The sequence below is a fragment of the Felis catus genome, chromosome A2 (assembly GCF_018350175.1).
Source record: "Felis catus isolate Fca126 chromosome A2, F.catus_Fca126_mat1.0, whole genome shotgun sequence".
NCBI classification, from domain to species: domain Eukaryota; kingdom Metazoa; phylum Chordata; class Mammalia; order Carnivora; family Felidae; genus Felis; species Felis catus.
The window spans coordinates 110,281,138-110,308,883 of NC_058369.1; the positions used below are offsets into that span (position 1 = coordinate 110,281,138).

Consider the following 27,746-nt stretch of genomic DNA (forward strand, 5'->3'; position numbering starts at 1 on the left):
GGAACAAGACAGAACAGAACCACCCCCAATGTCTTCTGTGCCTTCATTTCATTTGTTTCAAGTTAAAAATGTAATAATATAGGAACAGGTAAAGGGAACAAATATTTATGAAGTGGCTATTGTGTACCAGACCCAATTTAAATTACCTCATTTAAAAATGTTCTGTACACCATCAAATTGTACATTTAAAAGGGTGACTTTGTGGTATATGAATTATAGTGCAATCTTTAAAGTTGTTAGGTATAACGCCTCATGGATTTGACTAAATTTCTGGATAGATTTTTTTTCTCTTATGAAAGAATTCTTTTAAGTTATTTCAGATGAAAGATTACAGGCAATAAAAAGTCATTATCCTTATCAAAATCAAGCTGTCGTTATCTGACTACTCTAAATTGAATGCTTTGACAGCTTACAGTGTTTACCTTAAGAGCGCAGGTGACAGATATGTTGGAAGTTTCTACTGGTAGTTTATGGTGGGAGTATGGTCTTTGGACTTGTCAGCTCCTCTGGATCTCACAAAAATTGATGTCAGTATTTACAGATTATTGGTCCCAGCAAGAGTGATGGGAGGAAAAAAAAAAAAGAGTGACAGGGGACAACTGTGCCAGTTATGTATCAATAGTATTGATGGTGTCATGGAACAGGAGAGCTTTAACTTTCTGCCTGCAGGCCAATTTTAATGTATTCGATACTTCTCTTAGACAATTTTATCCTCATCATTAAAGTAAGTATCCAAATTAGAATATCAAAATCACAGAATTCTGGAATTGGTAATGCTTACAGATTTTTTGTAATTTACTCCTTTTACAGATAAAGAGGGAATAATTTAGTCAGACCACTTATTTTTTTTCGACAGAGAAGTCAGTTTACTGGTTTCGATGAGAGTAGCTTCTATCTCACTGTGCTGGCACATGGCACTAAAATTCCAAATGTTTATGTTTTACAGAACTCCTACCCTCACGTCCAGTTCCAGAAATAGCAGCTCTTCTTAATGGAATTACCTCTATTTTACAAGTTTTTAGTACATCCAGATATTTGTATCATTAAGAAACAATGACTGGAGTGGCGCCTGGGTGGCGCAGTCGGTTAAGCGTCCGACTTCAGCCCGGTCACGATCTCGCGGTCCGTGAGTTCGAGCCCCGCGTCAGGCTCTGGGCTGATGGCTCGGAGCCTGGAGCCTGTTTCCGATTCTGTGCCTCCCTCTCTCTCTGCGCCTCCCCCGTTCATGCTCTGTCTCTCTCTGTCCCAAAAATAAATAAATGTTGAAAAAAATATATTAAAAAAAATAAAATAAAAAAAAAGAAACAATGACTGGACTGTACTAAATTATCTGTCAACTGTTCAACTATACTAGATTTTATTTCACTCACCATGGGTGAAACTTAAAACTGTCATGAGGAATCTAGTGTCTGTAGTTTCATCTGTTTAATTTTATATTATATATTTAATGTTTATATTTTTTATATTAGTATATACAATTATTTTATATAATTATACTATTTATAATACATTTTATATATACATATGTATATGTATATGTATATGTATATGTATATGTATATGTATAGTAAATGCATTTCCCCAATCAGTTCTTTTTGCACTGGTTCTGCCTTTAACAGAAATGTAATCGGCAGTGAGTTACAACAAAGTCAACATTAACACAGTTGGTGTCAGGAAAAAGAAAACTTTCAGATCTCCGGCACAACATCACCAGTAGAGCTACTAATCATCATAGCTTAATTTAACTGAGCATTGTATTATGTGCCTTAAATGAATTATAGATTAATTATAACAATTTCAAAAGTGGGAGCTATTATTAACACAGTTTCTCACTCAGGAAAGGGGCCTGGAAGAGGTTGTGTAACTTGCCTAAGGTTACTACTGTCTCACATAAGAGCTCAAGAGCCTTCAGCATTTAACTAGGCTCCTGTCCTCTATCTGTGAGGTCTAAGGGGTCCATCCCAACCCTTTACAACTTCATGAATTGCTCACCCCTTGCTGCAGGCCAAAGTGCTCTGGACTAAGAAGGAGAGATAGACATGGCAGGAGACCAGAGACGCCTACATTCTCTTCTCGCTCTCCCCCTCCTCTTTCTTCCTCCCCATGGATGGAATTAGTGTCCACCTGCCCCACTTGCAAATTGTGAGATCATTCACTGAAATTGCAATTTTAAGGCTCACTATTTAAAAACCTGCCTTTACCTTATACTGGACAGTTAGTTGGTATTAATTATTTTTAAGGGTTTGCTAAATACATTTTGTAATAAATTTAAAAATGTTAAAAACTGAGTTAAAAAAACCTAAAGTTTCTACAAATTAGTAAAACTGAATTATGAATCCTTTTTCAGTATCTAGTGAAATCAGCCTTTTGTGTTAGGCACAGAACTTTTTGTTAGCACAGCATTCAGAAGTATAAAGATATTTATAGTGCAGACTATTAAAACATTAATGTATTTTTTTCTAGGAAATTGACCACAGCCCACTTGTATCCTGCTTATCATGTCCTTTGGGGTGGCATAAGGATATGTGTCCTGTCTCCATTTCTTCCCTCTTCTCAACTCCAGCCTCATTATCAATTGCCCAATCTTACTCAAGCCCTGAAATGAGGCTTTCCAGTTTGAAAGCTGGATCACCTTGGCAATTATCCAATCTCTCCAAGTCTTCACATCTTCAACTATTTACAAACATGACACCACCTACATTCTCTAGAGGGTATATGGGTTAAATGAGGAAACAGGGCACAGAGCCTACCCAATGGCAGGCTCCCCCATACATGTGCCCTTCCCCTTCTATGCTGAAATCTTAAAGCACAGATTTCTCAGTGACCCTTAGCATTTTTGGTCAAGACCCTTTGGGAATCTGAGGTAGTTTAAGGACACACTGTGCAGACAAAAGCAGGTCCATCCTCACAAATGTGGCACATGATTTCAAGGGTTTCAAGGACCCCAGGGAAGACCTTCTATGGCCTGCCCAGGGCTTCACAGACCAATTGTTAGGAACCCCTAGGGCAGTACAGAATCGTAAATAAGGAACAGTGCACCTAAACAGGAAAACACAAACAAACAAAAACAACCAAGAACAAAGAGAGCAGGAGGTGGAATGTCAAAGGAGTTTAAAAATAACTAAAAGAAAAGAAATAAATGGAAAAAGACAAAAAAAGAAAGGGTAACTTGGTTTGGGCAGAGAGAATATGCAAGAAATATGGGTCCATTTGTAGTCACTGTCCACAGCCTAAATCGATGGACTTGTTAGCTGAGGATATAAGTAAATTGCAGAGTGCTTAAATAGTTAATCGTGGCTTTAGAAACATTTGACAACAAAGTGTGCACTAATCCAAAATATAATCAAATTGTAAAAGCCAAATGGACCTTCCAGATGTCGAGGATGAATAATTCATGTCAGTCCTTCCCCAGCCCCTCATCCAGCACATTACACTGATGAGGCTTCGCCTTTGTGCCTAGCTTTGCACTTTAGAATTATGGCACCACAATTTCTGCAGGCTTCTTTGAACCACATTCACAAATAAATTAGCTTAATTATTTACTGTTTTCACAACTCAGATGAAATGATAATGTTTAAAAAAAGTGGGGACTCCCAGAGAAGACAATCTCAAAGTCAAATGAGAGCTCTCCTCTGGTGCCTCTGCTACTCTTTCATTGCTCTGTGTTGGCCCTGATTCAAGGGCAGATTCTGGCATACCTGCTATTTTCCTGCTCTTCGCCCTTCCCTAATATTAGCACCCCCCCCAGTTAAAAAAAGGAGCCTGCTTCAACATGCACTCTCAAGGCTGGAGTCAAGCAGGTCTCAACACCCTGGAGGGTCTGCTCTGGCTCTCACATGGTCTCGTTTCCTATTTCCGAGTGTAAGTAGAATTCTGTATCAGCAAAGCTCCCAGGACAGGCTTCTACCACAGTTTATATTTCAATCCAGTGGTCCTCCATCAGGGACAATTTTGCCCCCAGGGTCATCTGGCAATGTCTGAAAACATTTTTAGTTGTCACAAGTGGTGAGGAACTGAGGGATTGGGGCCTATTGGCATCTACTGGGTAGAGCCCAGGGATGCTGCTAAATATCCTATGAGACACAGGAGAGCCTCCACAACAAATTATCAATGTCTCATGCCAAGGTTGAGAAACAGTAGCGTAACCCCAAAGTGAGAATATAGAAGTTTAAGAAGACTGTTTCCACCTGTGATTCTCTTTATTCACACCTCAATAGCATTTGTCTATGTGTCTTTTTCCTCAACTACACATTCAATTTGCTTATGGATCCAGAAAAATATTTAAGTGGGCTATCTAGTAGGATGGGGTAAACAACATGGAATGATCCCACTATCCTTACTGAGTCTGGTGCCCAGGAGAAAGATGGCTGGAACGAATACCAGGAAAGAATCCCAGGTGTACTAGTTAAGGTCCAATTAAGTTTGAAAAGATACTTAATCTCCCTGAACCTGGAATCTTCAACAGTAAAATGAGAATAAGAGGATGGATCTTGTGAAAGTGTTTGGATTAAACAATATATATCTGTGTCTGATCCAGAGTTTGCTGAAGTGGGTGCTCAATAAATGTTATTATTTATACTTAATAGCAATGGATCCCAAACTATACTGTGCATCATCATTAACCTGGGCAGTTGTTAAATTCACATTCCCAGGCCCCATCCCCAGAGGTTCTGATCTCCTATGACAGGAGCTTTATCTAGAATATGAAATTTTTAGAAAACAAGAGGTGATTCTTATCTACATGGCCTGTGGCCCTTGTGTTGAGAAATGCCCAATGGTGGCATTGGACTTCCCCATATATTCTAATCTAGATCCTCTTATCTTTTTTAACCTTCAGAGAGAAGCCAAAACTATGATATTCCCTCTTGCCTTTTCTCTAGAATTTAAATTCCGGGACCTGAAGAGTTTCACTTTCCTCAACCTCATGCCCATTTATCTGAAAGCCATCAACTCACTGATGTTTACGACTCTTATTCTGTAAAAGAAAGAAAACATTTGGCCAGATGGAGCTGTAAATAAAAACTTGAAGAGGAAAAGTGACATATGCTGACTTACCCTTGGAGAGCATCATGAAGTCATGGGGGAAAATCTGACTTTAGAGTCAAGAAGACTGGAGTGTCACTCTTAGTCCTGCTCTTTGCTCACCCTCCGGGCCTCAGTATCCTCAGCTGTAAAAAAGGAATGAAAACACGTACTTGTTCTGTGAGCAGGTGCTCTCAATGACCTATTTTTCATGGGTTGGTCACTCTGGGATTAGCCCCTGTTGCATGTGGCAGACAATACCTATCCATTCTTCCCTCCTTGCTTGCTAACAGAATCCCATTATATGGCAAGGGGGCAGCAATGTATCCAGGTAAAAAGCAGCATCCCTCACTCTTGCATTTAGGAGTAGTAGCTGTTGACACAGTTCTGGTCAGTAAGATCCAAGATGAATTCAGTTGAGGATTTCTAGGAAAGTAATGCTTCCCTTTCTTCCTTTTCCCTTCTCTGCATGCCCCCCCCCCTCGCCTCCCTTTTTGTCCTCCTCCTTTGAATACTTTTCCTACTAACTGGAATGTGTTTGTAAGCCTGGATGGAGGTGGAGCTTTGTGCATAGAGATGGACCACTTGTATTCGTAAAGATGAAGGTCTGGGCTAAGGATGATGCAATAGGAAAGCTGGGTCTTTGATGGGGTCCTTAAAATAGCTCCACCTGTGCTTGATGCTATCCCCCCCCCTTGAGTTTGTACTATAGGATGAAAATAACCCTATGTGTTAAACCACTGTCATAAGAGTTTTAAGCAATATCCTTAATTCTTACCCAAAGCAGAAGCGCTTGATCCCAACCAGAAGATCATTGACACTAAAAATATCCAGACTCTCCAGGTTAAACTTCCATGCTTTTGTAGCTCCATTCTTTGTTTGGACCCAATGCAAATCTACCCCCTGGGATATTCTATTCCAAGTTGTAGCCTGTTGGATGATCTTCTTATCTACTGTTTGCCCTAAAATATATGCTCCATTTTCCTTTTTTTGATTTTTTTTCCCTAGTCACATTTACCTTTCTAGCTCTGATACCTTTCTTCGATGAGAATGTGATCTTGGGTTTTGTGATCATAGATTAGGGCCAGCCTATATTCTTATATTAGGAGCTGGGGAACATCAATGTGTTTTTCCTATTTCTAAAAGAGCCACGCCTCAACTCTTCCAGCACCCGAGATTTTTCAGCACACTTAGAACACATAAAAAGTATCTCTGATTCTTAGAATGACTCATAGCAACAGTGACCTCTAGTTCTGCTAAAGTTTCTAAGGGCACTCAATCATTTGCAAATGTTCATTAGAGTTTATGTGATCTCTTCCACCTGAGAAATTAAACATCTCAGAAAGTTAACACAGATTTAACAGATATCCATATAATGCAAAAAACAAACAAAATACAATTACTTAATGGAAAGGCCTTAGACTACAACCAAAACAAGGAGGGAAAACAAGGTATCTGTAATTGCAAGTGCAGCAAATATATCAAAGAGTTATCCAAATAGCTGATGGAAGGTAGACTACATCAGTGCCTTGTTTGCACAGTGATGCCTAATTGAACTAACTTATCACTCTTGCATCTTGGAATACAATAGTCAATTATGTCCACACAAAGGATAGGAACAGGAAGATACAAAGAATTAAGAGAACATATTCTTAATATGGATTTCAAACCTTCAAGCCCTTTCAAAGGAAGTGTTGTCCAATTCCTAAATAATAATTGCTTGCTGCCTTGGGGCACTGTGGGCTTTCGATGAATGTGTGTAGAAGCAATGAACGATTGTTTAACCAAGGATATGCAAGTTGAGACGCATTTTTGATCCACCATATAGCAGACTACTTACAGAACCGTTTGAATCCATTAAAAATAGAAAAATACTTATGAAAGTATCTTTTCCATTCATTTTGAATCAAATGGGAATCCAGAAGAGTCAGGTTCATATATTTCACATTCACTTATATTAATCTATTAAATTGTTCTAATCACTAAAGAGTCTCAAAGAGATTCACTGCATTTGAAGCCATTTGAAAAATAAGACTTTTATCCTTCAAATAAGAAGTTCTGTTTTGCCAAGAATAAAACTCGATCACCCATTACAAATGGACTTTTCTTTAATGATGTCACAAATGTGATTCCTTTGTGTTATTTCTATGTTTTGCATTTGTATATAAATTGTACTTTAATAAGGCAGAGGTGAGAAAATTTTTTACTTATCCTGTTCTTTGTTTCCTTTCTGTGCTTCCACAGAGAATTTATAGCTCAGTTGTTGCAAAAATCATTACCATTGTGCTAAGTGACCTGGCATGACTACAACCTCCGAATTTCATTTCACATTTATTCAGTATATGCTAAGTGCTTCACACATTCATTGGGAACCTATAGTATTCTAGGTGCTTCACAATACAAATTTCTGAGCTGCTTCCTATTGGCCAGGATTCAAAACATTTAGACACCATTCCTACCTTCACAAAGTTCATATTAATTAATCTACCACCACATACGACCTTTGAAATGAAGTGGTTAAATCTTTTATTGCTTCTGCTATGCTGCTATGCTTCTAATTAAATATTAAGTAGGTTGGAAGATATTTCATCCTTAGAAACTTGTTCCATTTGTCTCCAGACTGGATGGTTCACATTGTCTTCAAAATATTTTTGGGTTATGATCATGCAAGCCCTAACAAGAAATGAGTTCTTCAGGATTGCCACCATAAAAGGCAAGTGATTCTGTATTCAATTTCAGTGTGTGAAACTTCAAATGTAACTTTTCTAGTTCTCTGAGTTTCAGTTTCCTCCTCCATAAATGAAGTTGGACCAGATGATCACTTTTCATATACAGCCTGTGTGCTCACTGGACATCTAAGAATCTACAAAACAAGTTTGCTGGAAACAGATTTAAAAAAAAAGTCACTGTGCTATAACATGTTGCCATGCCTATAGCCAATAGGCATTATTTCCTGATCATGAAAAAATTAATGCACTCTCCTCCTTGTCCCCACCAGTTCAAATCATCTCTGATGACAGTTAGGCTCTAAAAGCTATCAAAAGATTCCCAGGGAAATATGTCCACTTGTGCAGGGACTGTGCAAAAGGCTTAAATCCTGAATGTACATGGGGTTATGTTTACATCTGTTTCTCTATGAACATGCATGTCTATATGTATGTTTCTATGCCTTTACGTTCATATGTATATGTAATCTATTATATGCTAAGTGCCAGGGCTTAGTTACTTGTTCTATGTACATTTTCACAGGTAACCCTCACAACAAACCTACAAGGCAAATATTGTTTGGCCCATTTTCCAGATTAAAAAGAAAATAGTGTTTAGAAATAGAGCATAACTTGCCCAAAGGTCACTAGTGAGAAAGTGACAGAGCTAGAATTCAAATTCCAGTTTATACAACCCTAAAGGAAGAACACCAATTTACATGCATACATACAGAGAGAGAGAGAGAGAGAGAGAGAGAGAGAGAGAGAGATAATGTGACTCATAGATCGTTGGAAACTGAGTTGTCAAAAGATGATTGCAGGAATGCTTGTTTCAGTCAGAAAACACGCCAACCCTGGAGGCATAAATTTGCCTCCAAAATATTGCATTGCAACTCTACCATCCTTATGCTGATAGAGAAGGCCTCTATGTTAAGGCAAGATTAACCAGAATTAGAATATGTTCATTAGAAAACAACATACAATATATGGCTCACCAAATAATAATTTTCCTCCTTAGTAGCGAGAATGTTTTGACTAACAAGACAACTGTGGTATAATGGGAAACTCACATCTAGACAAGTATTAACCACAACCTTCTTATGAGAGTTCACTCACCTGTACTTCCTTTAGTGAAAATGATAGCGATTCACATTTCACAAGTTCAAATGCCAGTACATGCAACAGCAGCAAAACCTAGGACTTATGTGAAGCAGCATGCATACATTCTTTGTTATTCTGAAATATATATATTTATTAAACACACACACACATATATATTTACAATTAGTGGATTACTTCACATTATTGTGTCTTTTTCACATAATTTAGTTGCTATCCCCCAAGAATCTAGAAATGCCCAAACAATGCCATCAAATAAACAATGAGCAGATTTGGATTTGGTATAGAATATTTTATTGACAACCTAGGACTTCCATGCTACCCTGCTCAGGTAAGTATGGCTATTTATTGTGCGGCCAGAGAATTCAATGCCATGTTAGTGTTAGTCTAATCCACATATAATATATTCCACAGAATATCCAATGTGTTTAATTTTCTATGCAACTGTATTTGTATGAGTTATTGACAGAGATTTACCTAGCCAAAGACATTGCATTAGAACATAAGGACTTTTTAGGTTCAGTGCTTTACTTTCCAAATTATTGAACTAGTTTTCAGAGGATTTTACCATTCAGAAGGACAAAATATTATAAAGGTACACATCAATGTTTTCATGAAATATAAATATTTTAATTTTTTAGTTTTTATTTAAATTCATGTTAATTAACATAACGTGTAATATTAGCTTCAGGTGTACAATTTAGTGATTAAACACATTCATATATCATCCAGTACTCATCACAAGTGCACTCCTTAATTCCCATCACAGATTTAACCCATTTCCCCACCCACGTCCCCTCTGGTAACTTTCAGTTTGTTCTCTATAGTTAAGAGTCTGTTTCTTGGTTTGCCTCTCTCTTGTTTTCTCTCCTTTGCTCTTTTGTTTTTTAAATTCCACATATGAGTGAAATCCTATGGAATTTTTCTTTCCCTATTTTGCCTAGCCTAATACTCTCTAGCATCAACCATGTTGTTACAAATGGCAAGATTTCATTCTTTTTTATGGTTAATATTTTATATATATTCCCTCTCCCCCTCTCTCCTGTCTCTCTTTCTCTTTCTCCCTCTCTCCCAAACCATACTATGATTTGGCTAGGGTAGTTAGTGCTGCTATGAACATCAGAGTGCATATATCCTTTGAATTAGTATTTTTGTGTTCTTTGGGTAAATACCTAGTAGTGTGATTGCTGGATCATAGGGTAATTCTGTTTTTAACTTTATAAGGAAACTCCATACTGTTTTCCACACCAGTTTGCATTCCCACCAACAGTTCAAGAGAGTTCCTTTTTCTCCACATCCTCATCAACATTTCCTGGTTTTTTTGTTGTTGACTTGACATTCTGACAGGTGCGAGGTGTTATCTTATTGTAGATTTATTTGTTTGTTTGTTTGTTTGTTTGTTTTTATGAGAGAGACAGAAAGACAGACAGACAGACAGAGGGAGAGAGAATCTTAAGCAGGCTTCACACCCAGCACGAAGACCGACATGGGACTCTATCTCATAACCATGAGATCATTACCTGAGCTGAAACCAAGAGTTGGACACTTAACCAATGGCACCATCCATGCATCCCTCTTACTGTAATTTTGATTTGCTTTCTCTGATGTGTGATGTGGAGTGATGAGCATATTTTCATGTGTCTGTTGGTCATTTATACAAATGGGAAATTTATAAATTTATACAAATTTATACATTTGGGAAAATGTCTATTCATGCCTTCTATTCATTTTTTATTTGGATTGTTTGGTTTTTAGATGTTGGATATTTTAAGTTCTTTATATAGTGTGGATACTAACCCTTTATTAGATATGTCATTTGCAAATGTCTTCTCCCATTCTGTAGGTTGCCTTTTAGTTTTGTTGATTGTTTCCTTCACTGTGCTGAAACTTTTTACTTTGATGTAGTTGCAATAGTTTATTACGTATTTTGTTTCTCTTGCCTCAGGAGACATATCTAGAGAAAAGTTCCTACGGCTGATGTCAAAGAAGTTATTGCCTGTGTTCTATTCTAGGATTTTTATGGTTTTTAGCCTCACATTTAGGTCTTTAGTACATTATTAATTTATTTCTGTGAATGGGGTAAAAAAGTGATCCTGTTTCATTCTTTTGCATGTACAGTTCAGTTTTCTCAGCAGCATTTGTTAAGGAGACATTCATTCTTCTTCCCATTGAATATTCTTTCCTGTTTTGTCAAAGATTAATTGACCATTTAATTGAGTTCATTTATGGGTTTCTATTCTGTTCTATTGATCTATGTGTCTATTTTTGTGCCAGTACCATACAGCTTAGATTACTATGGCATTGTAATATAATTTGAAGTCTGGAATTACTATGCTTCCATTTTTGTTTTTCTTTTTCAGTGTTGCTTTGGCTATTCAGGATCTTTTGTAATTCCATGCAAATTTTAGGATTGTCTGTTCTAGGTCTGAGGAAAATGTTGTTGATATTTTAAGAGGGCCTACATTAAATGTGCATATTGCTTTAGGCAGTATGGATATTTTATTACATATTTCTTGGTGTCATCTTCAATTTCTTTCATCAATAAAGGTACACATCAATTTTTAATATGAAGTCTACTTTATCAGAGGGTGGTCTACTTGTTTCTACAATTGGGAAAGGGCTGCCCCTACTAGCTATTATATTAGAGGACTGCTGGCAGTGTGCTCAGTCTTTAGATCAGTTTCTCAATGAGCAGTAGAGACATGAGTAGAGATCTATCAAAATGCTCTTCATTCCTTACCAAACATTTGGTTTGCGTTTTTAAAAATTTTTTAAGCTTATTTCTTTTGAGAGAGAGAGTGTGTGTACGCATGTGCAAGTTGCGGAGGGGCAGTGAGAGGAGAGAAAGAAGGAGTAAGAGAATCCCAGGCAGGCTCCACACTTCGTGTGGAGCCTGATGCAGGGCTCAATCTAATGACTGTAAGATCATGCCCTGAGCTAATATCAAGAGTTGGACGCTTGGAGCGCCTGGGTGGCGCAGTCGGTTAAGCGTCCGACTTCAGTCAGGTCACGATCTCACAGTCCGTGAGTTCGAGCCCCGCATCAGGCTCTGGGCTGATGGCTCAGAGCCTGGAGCCTGTTTCCATTCTGTGTCTCCCTCTCTCTCTGCCCCTCCCCCGTTCATGCTCTGTCTCTCTCTGTCTCAAAAATAAATAAACGTTGAAAAAAAAATTAAAAAAAAAAAAAAAGAGTTGGACGCTTAACCGACTGAGCCACTCAGGTGCTCCCCTTCACAAACATTTCAGACCTTGAGGGTACAGTGAGCAGGGTATATATATTTAAGAAGGCATATTGAATATTATAATAGATTTTTAAGACATTACAATGAAATTACAGCTGTAAAAACTAGCAAAATCTTGACTCATGTCAGTATTCACAGATAGAATTGTGGTTTCAACTAGGAGGCAGAAGACATAACATTTCTAGAGGCCATCACATTTTTCTTTAGTTTTCAGAGCTATTGGACACATGGATTTAACAAGAAGAAACATATTTTTTGAGAAGCAGGGCTTGAGATGATTTTTAAATCAGCCCTAAACATTCTTAGTACTGTGACTTACGGTTCAGGCTTTGTACCTTGACTCCTGAACATACTAGACTGCTTGCTTTCTCTTTTCTTTTCTTTTCTTTTCTTTTCTTTTCTTTTCTTTTCTTTTCTTTTCTTTTCTTTTCTTTTCTTTCTTTTTTTTCTTTTCTTTCTTCCTTCCTTCCTTCCTTCCTTCCTTCCTTCCTTCCTTCCTTCCTTCCTTCCTTCTTTCCTTCCTTTCTCTCTTTTTTCTTTCTTTCTTTCTTGATTTCTTTCTTTCTTTCTTGATTTCTTTCTTTCTTTCTTGATTTCTTTCTTGATTTCTTTCTTTCTTTCTTGATTTCTTTCTTTCTTTCTTTCTTTCTTTCTTTCTTTCTTTCTTTCTTTCTTTCTTTCTTTCTTTCTTTCTTTCTTTCTTTCTTTCTTTCCTCCTCTTTCTTTCCCCCTCAGAGTTTTGCAGGAATTCTAGGAACCCTGGCCAGATGGGAAAATACACTTTGCTGGAGATTCCTGAGATGATTCTAAAGCCCTCCTGAAATAAACAGCAGTACAGCAGTAAATTTTGAAGATAACATCTGCAGGGGAAAATATTTCTATGAGACACCCTGTGACTAGTAAGTCTCTGTGTTATTTGAAAGTGAAAGGAAAATGAGATCTGGAAGCCCAAAAAAATCACAAATGTTTTGGTAGCCCGTATGCAGTGGTATGGTGGGCTTGGGCTGGCTCATGACAATTTACAAGAATCTGCTGTGAACATCTCTACCCAGTAGCTTGAAATCAGTCATGATAGGATTCGTTATCCCACAGAAATAACAAATGCTACAAATCAATCCTCTCACTGCTTCCAAACATGACTGTTAGACATTTACTAACATTTATGGAGGAGACGAGTATTGCCTAAGGACCTTTATTTTGAGTGTTTTGGGTAATAAGAGTGCCATGGTTTACTGTTTTATTCAGTAAGTTTCTATATAAGGTTTGTGGTGGAGATACTGTTTTCAACTTGATTAAAATGGTGTCCCTGCAAGGTTTTGTGGTTTAAGGATTGGGTCTATGTTTTTATGCCTGGCAGAGAAAGGTCTTAGGGACTATGAGGTACGAGTGTTTAACCAGGTACTTACCAACTGGTACCATGCTCTCAGCTCTTAATACTGACAGGATTTCCTCAGCAGGGGTTCCATATTCATTGGAATGTGATGGCAATAGTCATGCACCAAATCTCCCTCGAACTTTTGACTCTTTCCCTTTGATATTCATTTTATCTCTTCTCTCATCCATACGCACAAACCATGCATCAGAATCGGTTCTCCTCCCCCACCTCTCTCTAACAGCCTTATTGAGATACAACTGACATATGAAGAACTGCACATATTTAATGTGTATAATTTAAACATATGCAAACACTTAGGATACCGTCACCACCAAGGTAGTAGACCTATTGAACACCTCCCAAAATTTCCTTATGTCCCTTTGTTTGTTTGTTGAGGTTTTTTGTGCTCAAGGAGACTTGATATGAGAATTACCCTGAAGTAACTCTGGAAAACAGTGTGAGTTCCCTCCAAAGATTCAAGGTAGAACTATTGTATGACCCAGCAATCTCACTTCAGAATATCTAGCCAAAAGAATTGAAATTAGGCTCTTGAAGAGATATCTGCACTCCTATGTTCATGCAGCATTATTCACAATAAGCAAGATATGAAAACCAAAGTGCCCACCAACTGATGAATGGATTTTAAAACATGGTATATACACACAATGGAATATTATTCAGCCTTACAAAAGAATGAAATTGTACCATGTGTGATATGGATGAACCTGGAGGACTTTATGCTAAGTGAAATAAGCCCATTGCAGAAGGACACATACTTGCATGATTCTACTTACACGAGGAATCTAAACTCCCCAGTCAAACCCAGTCAAACTCTGGGGTGTCTGAGTGGCTGTCATTTAAGCATCTGACTTTGGCTCAGGTCATGATGTTGTGGTTCATGAGGTCGAGCCCAACATCAGGATCTCTGCTGTCAGTGCAGATCCAGCTTTGGATCTTGTCTCCCTCTCTCTCTGCCCCTCCCCCACACCTGCTCTCTCAAGAATAAATAAATACATTTTTAAAGAGCAAATAAATTATTTTTTTTAATAGTCAAAATCGTAAAAGCAGACAATACAATAGTGGTTTCTAAGGTTTGGGGCAAATGGGGAGTTTTTGTTCAATGGGTATAAAGTTTCAGTTATGCTAGACGAATATATTGTAGAAATCTGCTGTGCAGCATAATACCTATAAGTGATGAAATGGTGTTGTGTACTCATCCATCTCTTACACAACCACTCAACTTTATTCCTCTCCTAGGGAAATATGATTGTGTACCATCAGCCACAGAGAAAAGCCATTTGGTAATTATGTGGTTGAATTGACTGAGCTAGGTAATAGTGTTAGGGAAGAATAATGCCTCTTGTCTTTGCAGGGTGATGATATTGGACTCTCAGCTATACCAGGGACCTGGGATAAATCAATTTGTTCCTGACATATGTAAAATGTACAACAGAATAAACCCTCATGAAAATAAAACTCTATGCAAAAGTCAACGCAAACCTGGGCACATTCAGAAAGATGTTAGGAACCAATAAGAAAACTCTGCCCTGGCCTCAATCAAAACCCCATCTGGAGTTCTGTGTGTAATTATGCTGCTTCCCTCAGAAAAGTTGACATAGGATGGGGAACATCCCAACAGGGACAATCCACATGATAAAGGAGATATGGGAGGTATTGGGAGAGGCCTCCTATACGGACTGGAATCAGGAAGGCAGGGAGGAGTGAAAATCAACAGCTCCTGCCTTACTAGGATAAGAAAATGTAGGACAAATGAAAGGAATATTATTTCAGACAATAGGGGGCAAATTTATGGGAATTTTAACCTGAAAGGTAACAGAATCAAAAAGATTTAAATAAATTTAAAAGTTGACAAGGATACAAAGGAAGAAAACTCTCAACCATATTCCTTTATGAGGAGGAATTTAGAATAAATTTCATCCTCTTCATCAATTATGCTTCTCTTTCCTGAACAAAATAGATGATGGCCCTTATGCATACAGAAATTCCTATGGTATATACAAAGAAATGGAGCTCACCCTTTCCTGGAACATCAAATTAAGAAATATTATCCAGAATTAAGAGCAATCTTTATTACCCTTGGAAATAATAATCTAACACTTCTTCATAGGTGAGTAATGCATGATTCTTTTCCAAAGTCAACAATCAACCACAAACCTTTGGCTAGTCTAGAAAAGGTTTAAAGGATTAAGAATATTAGAACAGACTTAGAATAGCAAGTGTTCCAGCTCACATGCCTACACAAGACCACTCTATACTTTTAGAGAAAATGACCTGTATATGGCCAAGGATACCATTTTATTCTCCTTAATCTATCACATAAATTATCTCTTGTGCCTGTTAAATTATGTGCAGTTTATCTCTCTAAAGTTGCTTAATCTGCATCCTGGTACATTCTATCCATGCAGAAGTTTTTCTGTTCCCACTAGAATCTAAACAGAGAACAGAATATAACACTGTTGAATGAAAGCAGGGAGACAACAACCTAAATGCTAATGGACTGTATTTCTAAGGTCTTAGCCCAGAGATGGCAAAATACAAGATAAGTTAGCTTCTGTGTGCATATGACAAAGCTAGAGCAAAGTGGGGCAAGAGAGCCCAAATATGTATGTAGTTTCCTAAAATCCAGTGGAGCAAGCAATTTAATGCCCTGAACCAGCGTGTTTCCTGTTGGCTCAATGGCTGATGACACATTGTCTAACAGGGTGTCAACAGGGAAAAGGAATGCTTCCAGACCTTCTTTTGTTTGATTTCTACCTTTCTATTCTCCAGTGCCATCTATGGTGTGGTTCTCAGATTTGACTCCGCATTGGAATCCTCTGGGGAGTTTTAGAAACTAACAATGTCTTGGCTCCATTGACAGATTCTGATGAAATTAGAATTCGAATTCTGATGTAATTAGAGGTTCAGCCTAGGCATCAGGATTTTTAAAAGCTCCACAGTTGGTTACAATGGTGGCTAAAATTGAGAGTCACTGATTTATAGGAATTAAGAGATGGTCTAGGTAGTGCTTCTCAAATTTGAATGTATGAATCACCTGTGGATCTTATAAAAATATGGGTTTTCACTCACCAGGTCTGAGGTGGGGCCTAAGATTCTGGGGCCTAAGATTTCTAACAAGCTCCCCAGGGATGCTGAGGCGTATGTGGTCTAGGAACCGGATTTGGATTAACAGGATCCTGGAGCAGTGATCATTAAATTCCTGAAGCAGCATCCACATCACCGAGGAACTTGCTTAGAAATACGAGTCCTCGAGCCCAACACCAGACCTGTTGAATCAGAAACAGTGGGGTGGGGATGAACAGCAATCTGCCCTTGTTTTCCCTTTTCTCTCTCTCCCCCCGCCTCTCTCTCTCTCTCTCTCTCTCTCTCTCTTTCTCTCTCTCTCTCTCTCTCTTAAGAGGCTTCATGCCCAGCACAGAGCCCAGTGCTAGGAGCACCACCCTGAGATTAAGACCTGAGCTGAGATCAAGAGTCAGATGCTTAACCAACTGAGCCACCCAGGTGCCCAGCAATCTGCTCTTTTAACAACAGCTTTGGGTAGTTCTCATGTGAGCTAAAGTTTGAAACCACTGGTCAGAACTTTCATTCAAAGTGTTGTTATCAGACCAGAAGCATCGACATCAGCATCACCAAGGACGTTTTTTGTTTATTTTAAATGTGTGCGTGTGTTTTATTTTTGAGAGAGAAAGAGCACACGAGCGAGGGATGGACAGAAAAATAGGGGGACAGGGGACCCAAAGAGGGCTCCGTGCTGACACAGCAGAGAGCCTGATGCAGGGCTAGAACTCATGAACAAAGGGGGAGATCATAACCTGAACCAAAGTTGGACGCTCAACTGACTGAGCCACCAAGGCACCCCGACCGAGGACTCTCTAAGGTAAATGCAGGATTTCAGACTTACTGAATCTGAATCTACATTTTAATAACATCCTCGGTGATTTCTATGCATATTAAAGTGTAAGAGGCACAAGACTCAGCAAATTTCCTCCTCCAACCCTTGCCCAGAACAATTGATGATAAAACATTCCTTTGAAAAGAAATTTAACAATATTGATTATAATTGTGATAATATGTGGCAGATTTCTTTTTAATTATTAAAAATAATCTTGTTTATAGTGACAAGCTTTAAAATCTGGCAAAGCCTAATCAAACAAATAGAAACCACACATGATCCTACCATATGGAAAAAAACTATTAATAACTGTTTATTCTTCCATCAAATAACAATGTTTCTAAAGAGAGAATAAAAATAAATTATTGAGAGAGATCATTTTATCCTGCTCAAACAGAAACTTGGCGATGTTTTAACTGCATCTTACACCCATTAGATTTTGCCCAATGTGGCAAAAATATGAAGCTCTTGTTTAAGATAATGTGTGTTACTAAAGGGGATAACATCAAATCCAGTTCCTACGGTCATCTTGGGAATATGCAACCTCCTTGCCATGATTCAGAATGCTGAAACCAAGTTATTCTGTTCTGCTTCTAAGTTAGAATTTCAGAACTCATGGACTTAAAAATACCAACCAGTAATGAAAAACAGGGCAGCCTCATTTAAGTTACCAGCAGTGAATAAATTCCCAGAAAGTTGAAACACTGATGTGTACTGGTGACCTTTAAATATATAATGAGTAAATAGTTTGGAAAAACAGTGATTCACATGGGTCTCAAATGTATTCTCTTTCAATGTATAGCAGGTCAGCTTGTTTTCTGTGAGAGAAGTCAGATTGTTCAAATTTTAAGAAACTTGGCTGCCTAGGTCTGCTACATCCAGAGCTGTCAAATCAGAAACCTAGCAAAGGAAATGGGAACTTGCACGTAGAAACCAAGATTCCCAGCTCCATCACACTAAGCCAGACAAGGGAAAGCTAAGAACTTAAACTTTTTTTGATGGCTTTTTCTCTAGAAGACTGTTAGGGTATCAAACTCCAGCGTGAGAAAGAAACTACTCTGGCTGTCTATCAGCACTGGAAGGAGCAGCTGGAGCAAGAAGTCTATTGCTTCTGTGCAAAGAGAAGAACTGAACATAGTGGTGGGAAGTAAGATGGTTTGAAAACTAAAAGATGGAGAATTTTGGAGAGTCAGGGTTGGACATTAGAGTAGGAAGGACGTGTTGTAGGCTGTACCTCTCAAGGAGGTGAGACAAGTCACTCTGATGCCTTTGGAAAGTGTGTGAGACTGTGTCTATTTTTTAGTGAAATAGTGGCTCTGCATTTACATATTGGCATACATATGGTTTTGCTATAAGGCACTTTTTCATGATCCTTTATATTATGGTAATCCATATTAGTTTAAATTCTATGTATAAGTAGATTTGTATAGTCAAATGAATTTCATATCAGACGAGTAAAAGAATACAAAATAGTTTTAGAAAAAGGTCATTGGTTTGTAAGAACCTGCGAAGGTGATTAAGGGGATTACCTTATCATCAATATAAATATAATTATGTGCATAGAAACTTCATTGTTGAGATGTTCTATGTTCAACACCACAACAATGTTAGTTTTTCCCCCAATTTGGAAGATATTTTTGAGATGCTGATTGAAAACCAGTTCATGTGACATGTATAATAATTTTGGAAATCAAAACTGAGATAGCAACAGAGATTTGGAGACAGACAAACAGTAAAGAAGTGACATTAATATAAAATGTTATGAGCCAAAATAAAACAAAAACAAAAAAACAAAAGCATGATTTCAGTACAACCCCAACTTGAAAGTCCCAGAGATAGCTTTTGACATACACTGGGCCCATCTCACATAGGTCACTTTATCCAGAGAGCTTTAAAGTTAAGGATATATTTACTCACTATATGGAGGTTAGCTCCATATAAAATTAGAGTAGTCTAGAGGGGTATATTTTACAAATATAACAAATATTACTCTCCAGTTAGTTTCAGAGTGGGGAAAAATTTAACAAGCCCCTTAAATAATTTTGGGAGGTGGGAGGTACTTTCACATTGTCACATTACCCATTTTTCTTTTTGCCACTCATGTAATTAAGTACCTTAATCACGCAAAATAACAATAATATGTAAAACAATATTGAACTGTGTTCAACGTCTAAAAGAAATTTAAAAAGGAGGTGTCACAGCACTGCTTTGTTGAAGGTGAATGCTTGTAAAATATCAATATTGTGTCCCTGCTAATGGCCAGGTAGCTGAACATGAGAGATTCTGACCCAACATCGCAGTGCACTTCATTTCCCCCACACCGTGGCTATGTTAGGACAGGAAAATACTAGAATCCAAATAGGAACTCCTCAGGAACAGAGTTCTTAAAGGTCAAAAGATGAAATGGGATCACTTCATACTTTTGAGAACCCTAACACAGTAGCCCACCACATCAGTTTGGAGACACAAGAGATTCTTAAGAGGACTGGAAAAATGGCTGAGACTTCCAAGGGCCTCCAATCAGTTACAGTGTCAGTCACCCCATTTTCTTACCCAGTGGTTCTTAGCTCTACATTAGAATCACACAGAGAGCTTTCAAAATAGAATCTGATGCTCATCTTGTATCTCCAGCCAATCAAATAAAAATTTCTGTGATTGGAACCAAGACATTTGTATTTTCAAATCACCCTTTGGTGATTCAAGTGTTCACTCAAGGTTGAAAACTACTGCTTTAGCCATATCCCAAGAATGAAACTCAACACAAAGAATTGTAATAAACTTCTTAAATCACCTGTAGTAACTATTATCACTGTCATCTAGGGCTATCCAGTATGGCCCTTAAATTAAGTTCAGAATTTGCTGGGTTGGCCATTGGATCAGATGGGAAAAATCAGCTAAACAAAACACAATTCTTGGATGGAAATTTAGCTTTTTGCCAACCGCATGTTTGAGTATTTGTGGCCCAACTTCAAATGAAAACAGAAGTGTTTTTTTTTTTCTAACTAAATCATAATATTCACAATATACAGCTTGACTGACAGTGCTTGTGGGCAACTGAACAACTTCAGAGATTCCTTTTTTGCTTGAAAGTACACTGTGGACATTTATTTTATTCATTTCCAGAACAGGACTCTGAAAGCTGGGCTTGATTTTGCCTTAAACAATCTGTGGGATTTGGAGCACAAGCCAGACCTATCTAGATTTTAATGTTGTTGACTCTAACTAAAATAAGTTTGGACTGAATGATCTTAAAGATCATTTTCCATCCCTTAATGTTCCAATTCAATAATGTATAGTTTTCTCCCCCTTCCCAAGGCAAGTGCCCTCAAATCACTTAGATTCATATGGTGATACCATATATTCTCACTACTTAGGCCACATATTAATGGCAAAGAGTTACACAATAACTTGATTGTTTTGCATGGTGTATAAGAAGTACCAAAAGTACTAAGCTTTTCACAAAGGACAGCACAAAGTTTAAGTGTCACCCATTCATTAAGTGTGAAGAGACATCTCCAGTAGAGACAAAGAGAATATCTGCTTTCTAATATAAACATCTCTTTTGTATAAAAAATTATTGTCTCAGGAGGCACTCACTGAAGGGAAATTACTGGCCCTGGAGGCAAAGATGTGATAAGATAATGATTTCTATTCTTGCATTTCGGCCAAATGGTAAATAAGTCACAAATGAAATAACTTTGGCACTATTAATTCTCAAAAGCAGATTTAGGCAGAGACTTCAATAAGCCTGAAATCAGCACTTAATTTTTCATTTTCTCTTTTCTGGGAGCCTTCAATGGAACAGTTTCAATTCTAAATTTAAGATATGTTGCCAAAAACTGATTGAAAAAACATGGTGTATGAAAAGATGTTTAGGTAGGTTTAAAAAAAACACAAAACCTGGATATGAGCACTGCTTGAAAGGAAAATAACTTTTGCACCATACTTTTATAGACTTTAAATAGAAAAAGACTCCTTTCTTTAGACTTTGGAATAACTTAATGCCTAAAAATATATATTTTTTTGCTGTTGATATTTTGAGAAGTGTAGGGAAAAGCTTGGAAGTTTAAGAACTTCATTTCAAATGGAAATACTTTGCATAGTTTCCACATTCTCTTTTCTTTTCCCATTTCCCTTAATAATATTGGATTTTGAAGTTATTCTGTCTTCATATTCTCCGACATGGATGATTTTGCCTTTAAACTGAGAAATTCAAAGAAATGATGATGAAAGAGTTATGTATATTCTACTCTACATTTTGCTAAGACTTCAGGTAACCTCTTCGTATTTGAGTGATAAAATTATTCCACCTGGAATTTCTTGAAATAAAATTACTATCTTAGGCTCAAAATAGATTGATGATATAAATATGATAAATGTGGGAGTAAATAATTCTTTCACAACTACAAGACCTTATGGTGCCAAAAGAAGAAAACATTCCTCTTCAAATTTATTCCTATTCCATATTAAACAGGCTACTGACCAGAACTGAAACTAGATAAACAGGGATTAGATCTCCAATTCCAAATACGATAGTTGCTTAAAAGGTAAGTTTTAACTACTCTAACCTAATCTGAATCCTTTTGAACCTGGCTTGTTAAAGTTAGAACTGGTTTGAATTAATTTACATTGGATTGAACCATTTTCACCAATTTTCTCATGGTCTTAGCCTTGTCCAATGCCTGACTGTCAAATAAGACAATGCACTTTCTGCAAGAACGGTACACAGGCACGAAAATATAGAGATGAGATCGAAGGGGGAGGAGGCCAATATTAACTATAATTTTGTAGAAATATTGTGGGAAATGCAAGAGATGATCAGAATTTGGGGGCCAAAAGTCAAGTCAGGAAACCAGAGGCGACATGAAACCTTTCTAAGCACTGGACACAACCCAGGTTCACTGAGAAAAACAGGGAAGTTACAGGTGACACCTGTAACACCTCCAATCCCAGAGGCAGAGTCTGTTCTGCTTCAGACTGTGTAAAACTTTGCAAGTAATTATCCAAACTCTTCCAGGTGCTGCCTCTGAAATGAAGGCATGATGAGGTGCCCAGCATCCAAATAACAGTTTTGAGTATGCTGTACAGCTGAATGTTTTCTGTAGGAAGTGTAGTGTTTTGTCTGAGATCAATAATGTCCTATAAAACGGTAAACTGGACCTTCATGGTCAGTCTGCCAGCATAACTATGATGGTGTCAAGAACTTTCAATGGAAGGGTATCAAAAATAAATTTTCACAATACCATTCCCCAAAGTGCTTAGGGATCAGGAATGCATGTGGTTTTTCAAGCATGCTTGATTCAGAAGCATCTGAAATCAATGTTAACCTGGTTCAGCAAAGTGAGTCATGGCACAGAAGGGTGCCAATGTCCCTGGTAGCATGAGTGACCCTTCACTACACGCTGAGTTCTGCAGCTCTTACAGGGCAGTTCCAGAGCTCTACCAGGCAGCAATATCACAGAGTCTATATGGTGGCACCACCTTGCCTTTTGTTTCCTCAGCTTCCAAAATGTCGCACCAATACATAGGCTTGCCTTAGAACTAAGACCTCCAACCCTGTTTAGATAAGTAAGGACTATTTTGAGATAAGCTCATAGAAGGTTTAAAATGTTGAACTAAAATATTAACTTGAGCTAGTTCTTAAAGACAATCCCAGGTTTGTTGTTCTTAAATAAATAAGTACACCTGAAGAGGTATGATAGATTATAATGCTGAACGCTTACCTCAGGGAAGGTGGTTATTAACTCAGAAATGAGTGAATCAGAGACCATGTTGAATGTCTACTCTACAAAAGGCCTCCTTGCTGGCCTTCTCCTACTGAACAACAGGCTTTATCACATTTGCCCAAGTTTCAAATTTCAAGATCTTTCTAAACCACTATTTGTTCTTGTATGTCACTTTCAATTTGATGTTTAACATCTGTTGCCTGTTTATAGGAAATACATGCACGCGGCACTGCTTATATGCAACATGTAGGTTTACTATAACAGATTTCAACAAGTGGGAATTAAGTCAAGGTGAACTTTTATTTAAGGTCATGTGTTTATTTCAAATCATTTTGCTGATGACATAATAATTGCAGGCTGATCAAATAAAATGATCTCAAGCTATTCCAGGCAAGAAAAATCATGACCATTGTTCCTTTCTCAGTAATATCAATTTCACTTAAGAAAAGATTGTTTTTATTTGTTTCAAGAACTAAAACAAACTGCTGACTTCAAGCCTTAAAATTATTCATAGATTTATGGGACCCAAACCAGACTTTGCCACGTGCATCATACAGGTACTGGGAAAGAAATGAGATTTTAAAGAACTTCCTATATGTGAAATAAACATTATAACTTTGTCATATGAGTTGATAATGGTACAGAAGTAATTTAAACCTGCTTTACAAATTGGGAGGATCTAATATGTAGAGTGATTCTCTGTTGAAAATGGGAGTAAGTGCTACTTGTAAAATTGAGGGGCTTTTGCTGAATTGAAGATTCATTGTATTCTTTCCCCTTGCCCAAAGAAACTAGTACTAAGTTCAAAGAAACAAGCAAATATTTGAGTATGTATTAAAATAAGGGTTATGTCAATCATGTTTGGGGAGCTGTCAGGCTTACCTTCTCCTGATTGGATGTGATAGGTGGGGTCATGAAAGGGAGAATATAAGAAGGAATTTCACGGCCAAAACCTCAGTGCTCTGCTCTCCTGAAATCATCCATCTGGGAGCCTCAAGTCCCAGAAATCCCTCCAACACAATCCCAGCCTCAAAAGAAGAATGGAGCATGAAGCTCAGGAACGGTTTGAAGCAGCCTCCGCCCAAAGTGTCCCAATTAATCCCTAGGTTCTGTCCTCATGTACTATTCTAACCATTGTTATTATATTCTCCAAGCTAATTTATATAGTCTATATTATGGGTTTAATTTGTTTCTGTGACAAATTATTTTCTTTTTAACTCTAAGTTTTCTTTTCTTTCATCTTTTAGTTTCCAGTTTTTATGGTCCCATCTAACTTTTGTCATATTTTATTCATTCCTGACTTTATTCTTGCCATTTTATAGGGCTTATTTTATGCCACTTTATCTTACTGGTTTATTTGATTATGTTATCTTTGTTATTTTTATCATCTAAGATATCATTCTTGTTTTCTTTCAAATATTACTCAACTTTTACAAATGGCAGGCAGAAATATTGGCTAAAAGGATGCATCTCGGAGGTCAATCTAGGCCCTAAACAAGGAATGTTGAGAGATATTTTTCCCTCTTCAGGGTTATATGACGTCTCTTCCAGAGCTCCACAATTAATTCCTGAATTCCCACCCAAGATAAATCTTTTGGTTGTGAAATAAGTCTGAAAAGAGAGTTTGACTACCATCCTGAACCCTTTATGCGACGTAACCCAAGCAGCCTACAATCCAAAATATCCCGTCAGCATAAAGATGATACACCCCTGTGGACAGTACACATGAAAACCAAATTACAGTAGTCTTCCCTCACAAATTAGCCAATCCATTTAAAGAAACTGTGAGAAAACTTTATCATTTCTGCTCTATAAAACTGTTGGATTCTGGGTAAATTCTGGGAAAAAAAACCCTGTTTATCAGGAGAACGAAGGCCATAGGAGTTGCAACCAGAAGGAAGTCAGGCAGTTCAAGTTAAGGAAAGAAATTGGCTCATATTTTCCAGATTACATCTCTTTTTTTCTTTAAAAAAAATTGTTTTTTTAGTTTTTTTTATCTGTTTTGAGAAAGACAGAGAGGGAGTGGGGGAGAGGCTGAGAGAGAGGGAGACAGAGAATCCCAAGCAGGCTCTGCACCGTTAGCACGGAGCCTGATGCAGGGCTCGAATTCATGAACCGTGAGATGATGACCTGAGCCAAAACCAAAGGCTGGACACTTAACCAAATGAGCCACCCACGCACCTGTATTTTTTCTTCTATAAGGAGAATGGCTTCATTGTTTTTCTCTTGATACTTCAATAGAATAGGATAGGATCATATAGAGAATTCAAATGACAAAGTTCTAAGCGAGCAAGTGAAAACTCACTCAATATGCTGCCACCCTGAAATAATCACCATTGACATTTCATACCCATCTTTTCATCTGTCTCATTATGAACAAATACCCATGGACATATGTCATTTTAGATCAATGACATTATATCTTGTGTGCTTTTTAAACATGTCTTCTGTTTTCTTATAATTTGTTTTAGTTATTTATTTATTTATTTATTTATTTATTTATTTATTTATTTATTTTGCTTATCTTACCCTTTCCCATTTCATTCTATTCTCTCAACCTCTCTACATATTCCTGACCAGCAACCCATGTTAACAAACTAGTTTAAAACTTCTATGTTTATATATACACTCACAAACACATATATACACATGTGTGCATATGCATAGACATACATATGCCTCAGGAAAGGCTGGGTTACGCCACTATAACAAATGACCCCCAAATATAAACAACAGTGATTTCTTGATTATGATATATTCCCATTTTAAGTCAGCTGCATTTCTGCTCCTAGTTATCTTTACTCTTAGGTCCTGGCTCATGGGGAGGTTGTTGCAGTGATGGTGGCAGAAGGAAAAATATGGTGTTGCCACTGAGCTAAGATCTAGGCAAGAGGTACCCTGCCCTAGTCCACACTTTGGAAAGCACTGAGGTGGCCCTCCCCAGTATGTGCCTCCTAATGGGACAGGCAGTCTAAAGGGCCAAGGGCAATGCCCTCTCTATGTCCATGTGCCTCCCTGCCACACCGCTCTGGACTGTGCTGCAGGTATTGGGATCCTAGAATTCCTGCCCAAATGCGCTCTGTGGGTGGTCTCTTCCCTGAGTTCATCCCTCTGAGGGTAGACAAAATTGTAGGAGCATATACCCCTTTGCCTGAGAGTTAGTCAAAGGTTAGCTGTTTGTGGGGAATGTGGATGAATCTTGAAAATATGGGCTGGCGTATTCACAGAAATGAGCTCAAGTCCCTCATGGTATGAAATAGGTGAAAATTAAGACCGGTACTTTATATTATTTCAGGAGGATAGTCAGTGTGGGGAACAGCTTAATAAATAAACCATATATTTCCCACTGAATTAAAATGTATTTTTTTTACATATAATTGGGATCACTTTTTGACTCTGGAAGAAGAAAATCTCTTCTACGTGTATGTCAAAACTACAATAATTTCACAGGTAGTTCTATTCTGTATTCTAATATCTGGTAAGGCAGCTCCTCTCTCATTAATAATTATTTTCTTTTTCCAAAATATTATATGCTATTCTTGGACATTAATTTTCCACATAATTTTTAAGAATCACTTTATGCAATCCACTACACAAAACTGTTTGGATTCTAATAGGAATTATATTACATTTATACAGCATATAAATATAACACTGATATTTTTGTTATTAGCAAACCCATCCAAGAATAACTGTGCCTTCAACTAAGATTAACACTCTTCTGACCTTTAAAAAAATCTTTTTTTTAAAACATTTATTATTGAGAGACAGAGAGAGACAGAGCATGAGCATGGGAGGGGCAGAGAGAGGAAGAGACACAGAATACGAAGCAGGCTCCAGGCTCTGAGCTGTCAGCACAGAACCCGATGCGGGGCTTGAACTCACAGACTGCGATATCATGACCTGAGTCGAAGTCGGACACTTAAACAACTGAGCCACCCAGACACCCCTAAAAAATTTCTATACAACTGGCCCTGAATTTTTCTAGTTAAATTTAATGCTAAATATTTTTTATAGTTTTCATTACTATTTTGAGTGAAATGTTTACCATTTCATCTCCATATTTTTATTGCTACTATAAAGAAAACATTCTTAACTTTCCTTTGTTTTACTACATTTGTTAGGACCATCAATACAATGGCAAAAGCTGTCAAACTATCTAATCTCTGACTTTAATTGAAATATATTTTTACCATATAGAAAGATGTTAGCTGTTGGTTTCTGATGAATGATCTTTATTTCACTCAAATTATTTATATTCTTTCTCTACTTTGAGAACTGTTGCTGAACTATAGTCTCATTCTGGGAACTATAGTTCTTTTTCTGCCTTGTATTCTATAGGGTCAAGGTCAGCTCCAAGGAGCAGATAACCAAAAGTAGCAGTGGCTTAAAACATAGAGAAGTTTATTTTCCTGTGTTGTACAAAGGTGGTAAGTCAAGAACTGGTATGACAAACCCACAATCATTGGGACTCACTCTCCTATTATTTATTCTGCCACCTCAACAGGTGGTGCCATGGCTGCCTCGAGGTCGACTACCATATTTTAATTCCAGCCAACGCGAAGACGAAGATAAAAAAAGGAAAGGGCAAGTTTTCTTTCGATAAACCTTGCAAAAAGATGCATATACTACTTTTGCTTGCATT

At 37.6% G+C, this 27,746-nt stretch overlaps 1 long non-coding RNA gene across 1 annotated transcript in view; it reads right to left on the bottom strand.

Moving 5' to 3' along the window:
* Positions 1–8,961, bottom strand: part of LOC123383895 — a 47,071-nt gene extending 38,110 nt beyond the window's left edge. The window contains exons 1-2 of the long non-coding RNA XR_006594253.1: positions 8,844–8,961; positions 5,056–5,168 (exon numbers count right to left, since the gene is read on the bottom strand). This is a non-coding gene — a long non-coding RNA (uncharacterized LOC123383895). The remainder of the gene's footprint in view (positions 1–5,055; positions 5,169–8,843) is intronic.
* Between the last annotated feature and the right edge of the window lie 18,785 nt (positions 8,962–27,746).